Source organism: Lissotriton vulgaris, chromosome 3_1, assembly GCF_964263255.1.
Source record: "Lissotriton vulgaris chromosome 3_1, aLisVul1.2, whole genome shotgun sequence".
Classification (NCBI taxonomy): domain Eukaryota; kingdom Metazoa; phylum Chordata; class Amphibia; order Caudata; family Salamandridae; genus Lissotriton; species Lissotriton vulgaris.
In genome coordinates this window covers 423,454,981-423,470,939 of record NC_141689.1, presented here as the reverse complement: position 1 = coordinate 423,470,939, position 15,959 = coordinate 423,454,981, and the positions used below count along the sequence as shown (strand labels likewise).

The 15,959-nt window shown below is 46.4% G+C and overlaps 3 non-coding genes across 3 annotated transcripts; all 3 read right to left on the bottom strand.

The window, feature by feature from the left end:
- Positions 1-13,434: 13,434 nt before the first annotated feature.
- LOC147726575 (U1 spliceosomal RNA) lies at positions 13,435-13,598 on the bottom strand. Its single transcript, XR_015309739.1, has one exon. It is a non-coding gene; the product is annotated as a U1 spliceosomal RNA (small nuclear RNA).
- An 886-nt stretch (positions 13,599-14,484) lies between these two features.
- Positions 14,485-14,648, bottom strand: LOC147726574 (U1 spliceosomal RNA). Its single transcript, XR_015309726.1, has one exon. It is a non-coding gene; the product is annotated as a U1 spliceosomal RNA (small nuclear RNA).
- Positions 14,649-15,264: 616 nt separating this feature from the next.
- LOC147726573 (U1 spliceosomal RNA) lies at positions 15,265-15,428 on the bottom strand. Its single transcript, XR_015309733.1, has one exon. It is a non-coding gene; the product is annotated as a U1 spliceosomal RNA (small nuclear RNA).
- Positions 15,429-15,959: the final 531 nt, after the last annotated feature.

Genomic DNA, 15,959 nt, shown 5'->3' with positions numbered 1-15,959 from the left:
CATCGCTGCAAGAAAACAGCGATGCGTCACTTTTCATTGCGCCCTCCTTGCGCCCCCAATGATGCGTCATATTTACAATATGATGCATCATTGCCCAAGGACTTACAGATACGTCAGTATTTCTGACGTATCTGTAAGAGCAAAAGGGACGCATTGCTGGAGTGTGTCACAAAAGTGACGCAACTTCAGCAATGTGTCCTTTCATATGGGGCAAGCCCCATGTGAAAGGGCCTGCGTCAGTCTTACGCCTGCTGTGAGACGGGTGCAAGATTTTGACGCAATGGCGTCCTAGAAGTGACGCAGTGAAATCTTATAGATTCCACTGCATCACTTCTACGACCTTTCTTGCGTCAATACGCCCCGCTTGCATACATTATACCTGGTGCAGGTATAATGTGGCGCAGGGGTTTACAAAGTGACGCATCCACCTAGATGCGTCACTTTGTAAATATGGCGCAACAAGGCGCATTTTTTACACCACTGGTGCGTCACAGAAAGTGACGCACCGGCGGCGTAAAAGTGACGCAAGGGCTCATAAATGAGGCCCCTATTGTTTAAATCATGTCTATCGTCTTTCTTTTTAAAGACTAACTTAATACAACCTCCTCAAAGAGTTAGGAATGGGGCTTACATACGTGAATGAGAAAATACATTAAGCAATTCAGGGCCAATAACATCTCAAAAGGTGCAGAGACGTTTTAAGGCATGGGCAAAGTGGGCTCTGGCCCAGGGCCTCAGTCTTTCAGGGGGCCCCTGATAGATCCAGGTCTGTTCTGCAGAGAGTCTAATGACATTTACTAATTCTTAAACAGATTATTTTAAATACCTAGGGGCATATTATCAAGGGGGTTTATCTCCGCTTTTTTGGCTTTAAAAGCCAAGAAAGCGGAGATAAAATTATCTCCCTATTACCAAGCTGTCGCTAACACCAGTTAGTGACAGCTAAAAGGAAATAGCGACCATCTTGGGCCCCGCTTTGCATGTCAGTGATATTTATCACTAATGACATGCAAAGTGGGCGTGCCAAGATGTTAGCGACTGGAAACAGTCCCTAACATCGCTATCTCCTATTACCAACTTTTGGAGATATTCGCGCTAAGCGCGAATATCTCCAAAAGCTAACACCTGCCCTGAGCAGTTCTTAGCCATGTTATCCAATGGGAGGTGGATAACATGGCTAAGAGCATTTGCTCGATAATGCATGAATATCGCTGACTTTTCAGCGATATTCATGCATTGCGGCCGTTTTTTATCGCATTTGCGATAAACCTTGCTAATAGAAAGGTTTATCTGCGATAAAAATCGCCGATGTGCGGCGATAATTTTTGTCCATGTTTCCTTTAATATATTTTTATTGTGGGTGATATGTGAGAGTCTATTACAGTCCAAGAGAAATGTTGTGCTTATGTTTCAAGCAGCAGCCATACAGAAAACTTTATTTCACATCAAAACAGGACCTCACATATAAGAAATGGGAGGGTGTCCTAGAGATTATTTGCAACAATATCAATGAACTGCTGCTGTGTTACAATATTGAAAATACATATCACTATCCCTGAATATTTTGATGTAATCACATTTAGAATATGGACAAATATGCCTGTTAGTAATCTGGCCAAAGACTGCATGAAAGAGCTGAAATTGAATCATTAATTCAAAACTGTTCACAACTTGGGCCCCCCAAATACGTTTGGCCCAGGACCCCCAAAATCCTTAAAATGTCCCTGAAAAGGTGATATAAAACTCAACAGGTAGGCCATCAGAGCCAGGGGCGCTCCATTTAGGAAGAGCCCGGACAGCTCTATCCATATTTTCCAGTAAGATAACCTTCTCTACAATCTCTTTATCATCATCATATAAGAAAAGCTGTAAATGTTGGAGGAAACCATTTGCAGCTGACTCATCAGAAGCATTGATAGCATACAAATCGTTATAAAAATTAAATGCACATTTTTTTATAGCATAGTTAGTATGTTTCATGCCTTTAGAGTCTACAATAGTGTCAATTATGTTGCCACCTGACTTCACTTTCTGGAGAAAAAAAACTTGAAAATGTTTCATTCTTTTCCACATAATTAGCTCTGCTTTGAAGGATTACTCGTTTTATGAAATCCGAATACAATGAAGAATGCTTTTGTCTGCACATCAAAAAATCTAACTGAACTGGGAAACTCAAATCTAAAAAGCAAGAGAGATTCTGCAACTGTAATTGGAAATGGTAAATCTTCTTTTTCATCATTCTGGCCATTTTAACCCCTTCACGGATAAAAAAAAAAAGATCCTCCCATCATACAAATACTCAAGGGAATACAATTTTCAGTGATTGACAATTCTTGAAAGGGTGTCTGAAGGTTTTGCATATAGAGTTCTCTTCAAGAAGCTTAATATTAGGCTTCCAACGTCCCTTGCTATAATGGGGCAGAAAGGCCCACTCTAATAAGATTATGGTCTGAGAAAAATACAGATATGATGTCGGCTGAAAGGATCTTCTCAGAGGGACTGGTAAAAATAAAGTAAATTTGTAGAGGAATTAGGACTAATCTAAGTAAATCCAGGGTCATTGGGATGGAAAACGTTATGTGTGTCGTGTAAATGAAAATCAGAAAGTATATTTAAAAGTGTTCTAGAACCAGAATCTAGATGTACAGTTCAAAGATATTCTATCATTTGTATTTAGCAAACAATTAAAATCACCAGCCAAAACACATTCCTATTGCATAGCAGAAACTGGGGTAATAAATTAAGTATACCATCTCTATCTGGTGTCCAATTTGGAACTAGAGGAAATTTCTTCATTTGCAATGTTTCTTGGCTATGTTGAGGAAACAGTTTAGGAGAGGCAAAAGAATTATCAGCATGTTTTGTATGAGCATCAAAAATACACTGGACCTCAGAATTCCTATCACAGGCTTATTCCGATGAACATGCTGGGGCATATTATCAAGGGGGTTTATCTCCTCTTTTTTGGCTTTAAAAGCCAAGAAAGCGGAGATAAAATTATCTCCCTATTACCTAGCTATTTAGATAATTATTTCTCCGCTTTCTTGGCTTTTAAAGCCAAAAAAGCAGAGATAAACCCCCTTGATAATATGCCCTTGCTTTTCTTAAAAACGTTTCAGGCATTGCTCAAACAGCACAAAGGTAGTGAAGGTTAATTCAAACACCCTGCCACCAGTAAAAACGAAAAGATAGTCAATTTGGTCAGATCTAATACCCAGTTCTTTTTGCAGCACTAACCTGCTTAACAGAAGTCTAAGGGCATATTATCAAGGGGGTTTATCTCCGCTTTTTTGGCTTTAAAAACCAAGAAAGCGGAGATAAAATTATCTCCCTATTACCTAGCTGTCGCTAACACCAGTTATTGACAGCTAGTAGGAGATAGCGACCATCTTGGGCCCCGCTTTGCATGTCAGTGATATTTATCACTAATGACATGCAAAGTGGCGTGCCAAGATGTTAGCGACTGAAAACAGTCGCTAACATCGCTATCTCCTATTACCAACTTTTGGAGATATTTGCGCTAAGTGCGAATATCTCCAAAAGCTAACACCTGCCCTGAGCAGTTCTTAGCCATGTTATCCAATGGGAGTTGGATAACATGGCTAAGAGCATTAGCTCGGTAATGCATGAATATCGCTGACTTTTCTGCGATATTCATGCTTTGCGGCGATTTTTATCGCATTTGCGTTAAACCTTGGTAATACCAAGGTTTATTTGCAGTAAAAATCGCCGCAGCTCAGCGGTAAATTTATGTCTCTAACCAAGCAATAGCGATAATTATCGCTATTACTTGGTAATATGCCCCCTAGTCTTTCCATCTTCACATCTGTTACTGTGAGGAAAACCTCACTGCATTTCGACACTGGCATCATTCAGACTGAAAATCCCCATCCTAAATGGATTCCCTTTAGTTGACAGACTTTTTTCAGAAGAGTATCACTGTGAGAACCAAAGTTGAAGAGAATTGAATGTTCACACACAGCTCAAGCTTGTCCTGAAGGACAACCTGCTGCCTCATGATCATGGTGTCCCCCCAACCAGGTATGAGTGGGAGGGGAGAGGGCAAGGGTGTCTCGGATAGCTTGGCATCTCCCCGCAAAGCAAGAGTGGCATCCACACAGGCAAGGCCAGAGACGGGCAGAGCTTGGGCAATTGGGCACAAAGTGACTAGCCATGGCCCAGCACTCCATTTAGAAAGCGGTGCAGCTACCCACAGCTGCTTCCCACAGGCTTCGGACAGCCAAGAAAATGTGCATGCCCATGCCCACCAGCAAGGCCAATCAGGGCCTTGCTTTCAGTCCGCTGCACATTGATCACACGGTGGGCAGGCAAAGGGTACAGCAGGCACAAAAGAGGGCTTGCTAAGTCGAAAACCAGCCTAGGAGCAGAATTGCAGGCCCTATCCCAGCATTTCCCAGGGTCATGATTTTGCATGCAATTCCCCCTTGCCCATCCCACCCAGCAGCACCCTTGTCAATCCATGGAACACAACAAAATATCAATGCATATTTACACATAGGCCAATCCATCCCTCAGGTGGCAAGACATTTTTCCTTGCGAATGTTGCACACAGTTCTTAGTTCTACTTAAAGAATTACAATATGCTTATTATGATCCAAGATTAGAAAAAAACATAGGGCTAATTTAATTCGGCAACAAAGGATTCTAAATCACTGAAATTAGATGTCAGAGACGTTTGCCTAAGTTAGGCAAGAACTAATCATCTAGAAAACTTGTATCTAGAAAACCATTCAAATTTTACAGGAATATGTGAAACATTAATTAACCATTCGAATCCAGCATGATCATCCCAGGCCCCAGTTGCATAAGTAACATCTTTGTCAAGGTGTAATATATCATTGCATAAATAGTCTCTAGTCAAAGAACGAGCAATAGGTTAAAAAACATTAGGAGGCAGATCTCCGGGGCATATTACCAAGCAATAGCGATAATTATCGCTATTGCTTGGTTAGAGACAAAAATTTACCGCTGAGCTGCGGCGATTTTTATCGCAGATAAACCTTGGTATTACCAAGGTTTATCGCAAATGCGATAAAAATCGGCCGCAATGCATGAATATCGCTGAAAAGTCAGCAAAATTCATGCATTATCGTGACAATGCTCTTAGCCATGTTATCCACCTTCCATTGGATAACATGGCTAAGAACTGCTTTTGGCAGGCGTTAGCTTTTGGAGATATTCGCGCTTAGCGCGAATATTTCCAAATGTAGATAATAGGAGATACCGATGTTAGCGACTGTTTCCAGTCGCTAACATCTTGGCACGCCCACTTTGCATGTCATTAGCGATAATTATCGCTGACATGCAAAGTGGGCCCCAATATGATCGCTATCTCCTTAAAGCTGTCGCTAACTGGTGTTAGCGACAGCTAGGTAATAGAGCGATAAAATTATCACCGCTTTAGCGGGAAAAATTTCCCGCTAAAGCAGCGATAAGGCCCTTAGTAATATGCCCCCAGGTTCGCGCAAATGCCCAAACATTTTGCACTATTGAACAGAGCCAAAATAGATGGCTTACTCATTCCTCAGTAAAACACCCTTTCATCACACAAAGAAGGAGACCTTGGGGCATATTACCAAGTAATAGCGATAATTATCGCTATTGCTTGGTTAGAGACAAAAATTTACCGCTGAGCTACGGCGATTTTTATCGCAGATAAACCTTGGTATTACCAAGGTTTATCGCAAATGCGATAAAAATCGGCCGCAATGCATGAATATCTCTGAAAAGTCCGCGATATTCATGCATTACCGAGCTAATGCTCTTTGCCATGTTATCCACCTCCCATTGGATAACATGGTTAAGAACTGCTCAAGGCAGGTGTTAGCTTTTGGAGATATTCGCTCTTAGCGTGAATATCTCCAAAAGTTGGTAATAGGAGATAGCGATGTTAGCGACTGTTTCCAGTCGCTAACATCTTGGCACGCCCACTTTGCATGTCAGTGATATTTATCACTAATGACATGCAAAGTGGGGCCCAAGATGGTCGCTATCTCGTACTAGCTGTCGCTAACTGGTGTTAGCGACAGCTAGGTAATAGGGAAATAATTTTATCTCCGCTTTCTTGACTTTTAAAGCCAAAAAAGCGGAGATAAACCCCCTTGATAATATGCCCCTTTGTGCGGTTCCTTTGAAACATAAACTGATGCAAAGTTAAACAAATATGAATACCATTCGATGCCAGATCACAGTGTTCATTACACACACATTTAACAGATGCATATGGATTTTGGCATTTTAGAAGAAGAAAGACTAACTGGGGGCCTTATTTATGAAAAGTGACGCATCGCTGCGTGAAAACAGCGATGCGTCACTTTTCACTGCGCACTCCTTGTGACACCAATGATGCATCATATTTAATGTATGACGCATCATGTCGCAAGGAGTTACAGATATGTCAGTATTTCTGACGTATCTGTAAGCGCAAAAGTGACGCATTGCTGGAGTGTGTCACAAAAGTGACGCAACTCCAGCAATGCGTCCTTTCACATGGGGAAAGCCCCATGTGAAAGGGCTTGCGTCAGTCTTACGCCTGCTGTGAGGCAGGCGCAAGATTTTGACGCAACAGCGTCCTAAAAGTGACGCAGTGAAATCTCAGATTTCACTGCGTCACTATTACGAGGCTTTTTGCGGGGGAACGCCCCTTCTGCATACATTATACCTGACGCAGGTATAATGTGGCGCAGGGGTTTCAAAGTGACGCATCTACCTAGATGCGTCACTTTTTAAATATGGCGCAACAAGGCGCATGTTTTACTCTGCCGATGCGTCACAAAAAGTGACGCATCAGCAGCGCAAGACTGACGCAAGGCCTCATAAATGAGGCCCTGGGAGTTCTATCTGGTCTACCGGAAAGAACTTTGGGGCATATTACCAACAACTAGCGATAATTATCGCTATGTTGGTTTAGCGGCGATATTTTTATCGCCGAGCTGCGGCGATTTTTATCGCTTAGGAACCTAGGGGCATATTACCAACAACTAGTGATATTTATCGCTATGTTGGTTTAGCGGCGATATTTGTATCGCCGAGCTGCAGCGATTTTTATCGCTTAGGAACTGAGGGGCATATTACCAAGCAATAGCGATAATTATCGCTATTGCTTGGTTAGAGACAACAATTTACCGCTGAGCTGCGGCGATTTTTACCGCAAATGAACCTTGGTATTACCAAGGTTTATCGCAAATGCGATAAAAATCTCCGCAATGCATGAATATCGCTGAAAAGTCAGCGATATTCATGCATTACCGAGCTAATGCTCTTAGCCATGTTATCCACCTCCCATTGGATAACATGGCTAAGAACTGCTCAGGGCAGGTGTTAGCTTTTGGAGATATTCGTGCTTAGCGCGAATATCTCCAAAAGTGGGTAATAGGAGATAGCGATGTTAGCTACTGTTTTCAGTCGCTAACATCTTGGCACGCCCACTTTGCATATCATTAGTGATAAATATCACTGATATGCAAAGTTGGGCCCAGGATGGTCGCTATCTCCTACTAGCTGTCGCTAACTGGTGTTAGTGACAGCTAGGTAATAGGGAGATAATTTTATCTCCGCTTTCTTGGCTTTCAAAGCCAAAAAAGCGGAGATAAACCCCCTTGGTAATATGCCCCCTTGCTATTATCAAGGTATATCTCCTAAGCGATAAAAATCGGCCGAAATGCATGAATATCGCCGAAAAGTCAGCGATATTCATGCATTACCGAGCTAATGCTCTTAGCCATGTTATCCACCTCCCATTGGATAACATGGCTAAGAACTGCTCAGGGCAGGTGTTAGCTTTTGGAGATATTTGCACTTAGCGCGAATATCTCCAAAAGTTGGTAATAGGAGATAGCGATGTTAGCGACTGTTTCCAGTCTCTAACATCTTGGCACGCCCACTTTGCATGTCATTAGTGATAAATATCACTGACATGCAAAGTGGGGCCCAAGATGGTCGCTATCTCCTACTAGCTGTCGCTAACTGGTGTTAGCGGCAGCTAGGTAATAGGGAGATAATTTTATCTCCGCTTTCTTGGCTTTTAAAGCCAAAAAAGCGGAGATAATATGCCCCGTAGTTCTGATTTAGACACCAGTCTTTTTTCCTGACCTAGAGAGTGTTCTTAAGCTCCAAAATGCATTCCAGACAATTACAATCACTGACACCTTCTGCACAAAAAGGCCAAGAATTTTAAAGCATTTATGGACAACTTTAACCTCGCCCCAGATAAAATAGGGAACGAGTCAGTGAGAGTACCATTGACTAAAACTCTACTGTAACAATTTGTATATAGAAGTTTGACCCAAGAGCTGAACTTAGGGCCAAAATTCAACTTCTGTAGGACGTTAAAAAAGAAAGAAAGATGCTATTTATTGAAGGCTTTTTCCTGGCCTGAATTCAACATGCAAAGACAAATTCCACACTCCTTACCATACGTTAAAACATCTCCTATGAGGCATAAATTATCATGAATTTTCCAACCAGGTACAACAAATGTTTGGTCAGAGTTAACAACGGAGGAAATTGCATGTCATAATTTGAAAAACAAAGGGGCAGATTTATGTCGGACTTGCGCCACTTTTAAGCCGCCGTTGCGTCACGCAACGGAGGCGTAAACGTGGCGCATCCCTGCGACCCATTTATAATGTGACGCATCTAGGCAGATGCGTCACGTTGTAAAGCCCTGCGCCACATGTGGGCGTTCCGGCGCAGGGTGGGCGTTCCGGGGCAGGTGCGCCTCGCAAAAGTGGCTGAGTGAAATCTACAAGATTTCACTCAGTCACTTTTAGGCCAATGCTGCGTCAAAACCCTGCGCCTGCTTGAAGCAGGCGTAAGGCTTGATGCAGCATTGGACAGATAGGGCACCCCCGAGCCTTGCTGGAGGTGCGTCGTGCTTGCGACGCAACTCCAGCAATGCGTCACCTTTACGGCACAGATACGTCACGCATCTGTGCCGTTTTTGCCCCATGGTGCGCCGCATTGTAAATGCGGAGCACCATGGGTGGCGGAGCTGCGGCGCAAAATAACTGGCGCATCCCTGGGGATGCGCCAGTTATTGTAAATCTGCCCCAAAGGCTTTGACATTTAGAAGAGTAATCGGACGCCAACAGGTAGACCATCAGAACCAGGAGCTCTCCGTTTAGGAAGAGACACACATATCACACAAAACACCTATATTTTCTAGTAAGATAACAGACTGTACAATCTCTTTATTATCATCAGAGAAGATAAGCTGTAAATGTTAGAGGAAAACCTTCGCAGCTGGCTCATCAGAAGCATAGTTAGCATACAAATAGTTATAAAAATTAAATACACATTTTTATATAGCATCATTAGTAGTGAGTTAGATGCTTTTGCTCAGCGCTAGCTGCTAGACACTTCCTGATGTTGCCACTACTATTTGAATGTTTTATCTAAATGTTGCACTGAACACTCGTGGAGGGAGGCAACTTCCGGTGGATTGAGGGTTGGCAGTCTAGTCCCCACTCTCCTCCATAAAAACCGATGCAGAACGGAGGGGCAGATGTATGTTGCCTGACGCATCTCTGCAAATCAGCAGAGATACGGCAGGCAAGTTTATCCTTGCGCCACCCATGATGCGCCGTATTTACAATGCGGCGCACCATGGCGCAGGAATAAACAGATGCGTGTCGCATCTGGGGAGTGAAGTTGGCGCAGTGCTGAAGTTGTGTTGTATGCGGCACGCATCTCCAGCACTTTTCCAACTTGCCCTATCTGTTAACGTGGTGCGTCAAGCCTTACCCCTGCTTCAAGCAGGCGCAGGGTTTTGACGCATCAGCGTTAGTAAAGTAACTCAGTGAGATCTTGTAGATTTCACTGAGTCACTTTCCAGGGGCGTTCCTGCGACGGAACGCCCCCCCCCCCTTCATGGAAACGCCCACATGAAACCTGACGCAGGTTTTATGTTGCGCAGGGCTTCACAACGTGACGCATCTCTCAGATGCGGCACGTTGTAAATATCCTGCACCATGGCGCATCTTTTGCGCTGCCGCTGTGTCACGAAAGTGACGCAACGGTGGTGTAAAAGAGGCGCAAGGAGCTTGTAAATCTGCCCCGGAGGACGCAGCGGGCGCAAGTTTCATCTAAATTTTGCACTGAACACTCTTCTAATCGTGTTGCTGTAATAAAAACGTGTGCCTAATGCCTGTGGTCTAATCAGGTGGGAGGTTATAATTGACTGGTAAATACCTCATTGTACTTCTGTGGCCATTACATTTGGTTGTTCTCCCCGGTACACCGTGCGTCTCTGTCCCCTTTGCGTGGAGGGAGGCAACTACCGATGCAGAATGGAACGCGCAGCTAACGCGCGTGAGTTAAATTGCTTTTGCTCAGCGCTAGCTGCTAGACGCTTCCTGATGTTGCCACTACTATTTGAATGTTTTATCTAAATTTTCCACTGAACACTCTTTTAATCGTGTTGCTGGAATTAAAACGTGTGCCGAACGCCTGTGATCTAATCAGGTGGGAGGTTATAATTGACTGGTAAATACCTCATTGTACTCTTTATTACACACACTGCACCAGAGCACACTCAATCATTATATCTATAATCCAATCACAATGTATTTCAAATGATAGAGAACCATAAGAAGATCTCCCTCATAGTAGCGTTTCCAATTAGTCCTTGATCCAATTTCATGAGAATCAAACTTCAATAAGTATTCCAGCCACACTTCCAAATCAGGTTTTGTGTATTTTATTTCCAAAGAATGAATGTAGACACAGCAGCAGCTGACGCGCGTTTCTTCCGCAGGGCTTTTCCAAGGCTGCAGAGGAATGTATGTATAATCATTTTTAAGAGTATTGTCTAAGTTAACAATGTCTAAACTAAAGACATGGGGTCATATTACCAACAACTAGCGATAATTATCGCTATGTTGGTTTAGCGGCAATATTTTTATCGCCAAGCTGCGGCGATTTTTATCGCTTAGGAAACTTCCTTTTATCAAGGTATATCTCCTAAGCGATAAAAATCGGCCGAAATGCATGAATATCGCTGAAAAGTCAACTCATATAAAATAGAACAAGATTAACCCTGCCACACAGATATAAGGGGTCCTTATTACAGGATCCAATCAATAAACAATTGGGGTGAACATGAAAACCAGAGCCATAGACTTCACCATTCCTCTTTTTTAGTTCATGATATTTTTATTATTTTTTTCTAAAAGATGATTTGTCTTTTCACAGTGCAATTTTTAATTAGGAATACCGTTGATACATAGTTCATATTAAAATGATTACATATAGGGGAAGGGCACATTTCATTCAAGATAAGGGGAAATTAGATACAATACACAAAAAAGTTCCTCACAATCCCAAACACTCCAAAAGAATTTTTTTGTTATATATAAATCATCACTCAAAATACTCATTCACTTCCTCATTCATTCAGATTCACTCACAAATAAGTACAACTGTGCCTGCAACAACAGATGTAAAATAGTTGCATAGGTTTAGGGTGGATGGGGCGGACAAAACTAATGGGAAAAGGTTTTTATAAGGACCCAGAAGTTGCCGTCCACTATGTAGCGCCGACGCGCGTTTCGGTGTTGGCCCTATTAGGCAGCACCTTCTTCAGGGCAGGAGTGTACAATCAGAGAAGGGAACACATAGGCTAAGATGGAATCACAGTATAGTCCTCCCGTTGTTCAAAGCTAAATAGGTCTCAGATCACAGGCAGTCTTAAAAGTAGAAGAATCCGAGCCTCTAATGGGGTTCTGCGGCTGGAGGCAGCTTAGTTTGCACGCTGCGAGGGGTCAGTGGGTAGCAATGGATTCCGCTTCGATTTTTTTCATTATTATTAAAAGGTTTCCGTGGGTTATGAGTTAGGTCTTATCGAACGTGGAGTGTCGGTCGTTCGGGGAGCCTTTATTGCATATCAGATTTCCCAAAAGAAAGTTCCAGGGGTCAAACCTCGGAATAGATACACCCTCGAGAGACTCTAGAGAGTATGGGATTTCTTACTCTTAAACCATGCGGTTCCTTCCACGCAGCAGGGCACCGGTAAAGTCCTCTTACAGCCGGATCACGAACGTCAGCGATATTCATGCATTACCTTAGCTAATGCTCTTAGCCATGTTATCCACCTACCATTGGATAACATGGCTAAGAACTGCTCAGGGGCAGGTGTTAGCTTTTGGAGATATTCGCGCTTAGCGCGAATATCTCCAAAAGTTGGTAATAGGAGATAGCGATGTTAGAGACTGTTTCCAGTCGCTAACATCTTGGCACGCCCACTTTGCATGTCATTAGTGATAAATATCACTGACATGCAAAGCAGGGCCCAAGATGGTCGCTATCTCCTACTAGCTGTCGCTAACTGGTGTTAGCGACAGCTAGGTAATAGGGAGATAATTTTATCTCCGCTTTCTTGGCTTTTAAAGCCAAAAAAGCGGAGATAAACCCCCTTGATAATATGCCCCATACAGTTATTTCCAACCCCTTTGCGTGTACATTAATCATCACAGGATTAAAACAATCCTATGTTTATTACATTCAAAGACTGATTGCTTCAAAAGCAAGACTTTCCATGGCTAAAACCACATAGAAAAATAACCAAAGCCATGTTAGTGAAGTGAACCTGGGGGCATATTATCAAAGACAGGCGATACATTATCGCTGCTTTTATCTGCAGGAAACTGCCGAATAAAGGGGCGATAAAGCCTTGATAATATGCTCTATGAATTCCAATCAAAGCCCATGTTAGAGGTCACATCGGCAGTGCAATGGATGAGCCTCACCCTGGGAGAACCACCTTCGTGATCATGGTGTCTCCCCTGCCAGGTAAGTATGAGTTGGAAGGGGACAGGGCGAGGGCGGCCCGCTTGGCATCTCCCGGCAGAGCGAGGGTGGCATCCACACAGGGAAGGCCTGAGGCCGGGCCAGGCAGAGCACGGGCCTTGTGGGGCGCAAGGTTGCCCAGCCAAGGCCCCTGTGCCCACTTTGGAAAGCGCGCAGCTACCCACAGCGGCTTCCCACAGGCCTCGGCCGGCCAGCGAAATTTGCATGTCCACGCCCACCAGCAGCACCAATCAGGGCCCTGCTTTCACAATGCTGCACGCAGCTCACACGTGGGGCAAAGCCAGGGCTACAGCACTCACAGAAGGGGGCTTGTCAGGTCGAAATCGGGCCCAAAAGCAGATCTGTCAGGCCCTCCAAACTGTGCGCAAGCAAAGGCTACGGCAAGCAGACAAGAGGGCTTGCCAGGCCGAAATCGGGCCCAGAAGCACGTTTCTAAGCCCTAACCCAGCATGTCTCAGTCTTGTCAATTTGCATATGTAATTGGCCCTCGCCCACGCCCCCTTCCAGCCAGCTTACAGCACCCTGGACGGACGACAAGAAACGTCAAAGGGTGCTCCAGACTCCTTTTTATTTTTTTCCCTTTTTGTCTTTCTTGAAACCAGAGATCAGGGGAAAGCGCGAACGCAGTCCCCCACTACCAGAAATTATGCAGTCGAGTATCCCGCATTTGGGGACATCGCAGGGGTCAGCACATCCGAAGTGCAATGGATGAGCCTCACCCTGGGAGATCCACCTTCGTGATCATGGTGTCTCCCCTGCCAGGTAAGTATGAGTTGGAAGGGGACAGGGCGAGGGCGGCCCGCTTGGCATCTCCCGGCAGAGCGAGGGTGGCATCCACACAGGGAAGGCCTGAGGCCGGGCCAGGCAGAGCACGGGCCTTGTGGGGCGCAAGGTTGCCCAGCCAAGGCCCCTGTGCCCACTTTGGAAAGCGCGCAGCTACCCACAGCGGCTTCCCACAGGCCTCGGCCGGCCAGCGAAATTTGCATGTCCACGCCCACCAGCAGCACCAATCAGGGCCCTGCTTTCACAATGCTGCACGCAGCTCACAAGTGGGGCAAAGCCAGGGCTACAGCACTCACAGAAGGGGGCTTGCCAGGTCGATTTTGGGCCCAGCAGCAGAGATTTGGGGCTTTTGATGCTCAAGAGCTGCCCCTGAAGCCCACTCTAGGGGAGGCAGTGACCAGTTGCCTGGCTAGGCCCCAGTTGACTGCTTGTGGCTGAAAGCCAGGGACAAACCGTCCAACAAGCGAGCAGGGGTTCTCGCCCTGAGCCCCTCACGCCTTCCCGAACGCTCCCAAACGCAGCAGAGCCCTCGCCGGGCCTCAGCCTGGGGGCCTCAGCCAGAGTCTGGGCCCAGGAAGGCTAGGGTGAGGTAAGTGGCAGGCAGCCAGGCCACAGCCCCAGGGGTGGAGATCGAAAGGAGCAGACATGTCACCTGGCCAGGGCCTACTGCCCTGTCTCTGGATAGGTCCCCAGAGTGGGAGGCTTCATCTATCCCATCATTCCCCAGGCTCAGCACTTAGCATGCGATTCCCTCTTGCCCACGCCCCCTTCCAATCCAGCCGCAGCACCCTGGACAGACCACAGAAGACGACGAAAGGTGCTCCAGACTCCTTTTTATTTTTTTCCCTTTTTGTCTTTCTTGAAACCAGAGATCAGGGGAAAGCGCGAACGCAGTCCCCCACTACCAGAAATTATGCAGTCGAGTATCCCGCATTTGGGGACATCGCAGGGGTCAGCACATCCGAAGTGCAATGGATGAGCCTCACCCTGGGAGAACCACCTTCGTGATCATGGTGTCTCCCCTGCCAGGTAAGTATGAGTTGGAAGGGGACAGGGCGAGGGCGGCCCGCTTGGCATCTCCCGGCAGAGCGAGGGTGGCATCCACACAGGGAAGGCCTGAGGCCGGGCCAGGCAGAGCACGGGCCTTGTGGGGCGCAAGGTTGCCCAGCCAAGGCCCCTGTGCCCACTTTGGAAAGCGCGCAGCTACCCACAGCGGCTTCCCACAGGCCTCGGCCGGCCAGCGAAATTTGCATGTCCACGCCCACCAGCAGCACCAATCAGGGCCCTGCTTTCACAATGCTGCACGCAGCTCACACGTGGGGCAAAGCCAGGGCTACAGCACTCACAGAAGGGGGCTTGTCAGGTCGAAATCGGGCCCAAAAGCAGATCTGTCAGGCCCTCCAAACTGTGCGCAAGCAAAGGCTACGGCAAGCAGACAAGAGGGCTTGCCAGGCCGAAATCGGGCCCAGAAGCACGTTTCTAAGCCCTAACCCAGCATGTCTCAGTCTTGTCAATTTGCATATGTAATTGGCCCTCGCCCACGCCCCCTTCCAGCCAGCTTACAGCACCCTGGACGGACGACAAGAAACGTCAAAGGGTGCTCCAGACTCCTTTTTATTTTTTTCCCTTTTTGTCTTTCTTGAAACCAGAGATCAGGGGAAAGCGCGAACGCAGTCCCCCACTACCAGAAATTATGCAGTCGAGTATCCCGCATTTGGGGACATCGCAGGGGTCAGCACATCCGAAGTGCAATGGATGAGCCTCACCCTGGGAGATCCACCTTCGTGATCATGGTGTCTCCCCTGCCAGGTAAGTATGAGTTGGAAGGGGACAGGGCGAGGGCGGCCCGCTTGGCATCTCCCGGCAGAGCGAGGGTGGCATCCACACAGGGAAGGCCTGAGGCCGGGCCAGGCAGAGCACGGGCCTTGTGGGGCGCAAGGTTGCCCAGCCAAGGCCCCTGTGCCCACTTTGGAAAGCGCGCAGCTACCCACAGCGGCTTCCCACAGGCCTCGGCCGGCCAGCGAAATTTGCATGTCCACGCCCACCAGCAGCACCAATCAGGGCCCTGCTTTCACAATGCTGCACGCAGCTCACAAGTGGGGCAAAGCCAGGGCTACAGCACTCACAGAAGGGGGCTTGCCAGGTCGATTTTGGGCCCAGCAGCAGAGATTTGGGGCTTTTGATGCTCAAGAGCTGCCCCTGGAGCCCACTCTAGGGGAGGCAGTGACCAGTTGCCTGGCTAGGCCCCAGTTGACTGCTTGTGGCTGAAAGCCAGGGACAAACCGTCCAACAAGCGAGTAGGGGTTCTCGCCCTGAGCCCCTAACGCCTTCCCGAACGCTCCCAAACG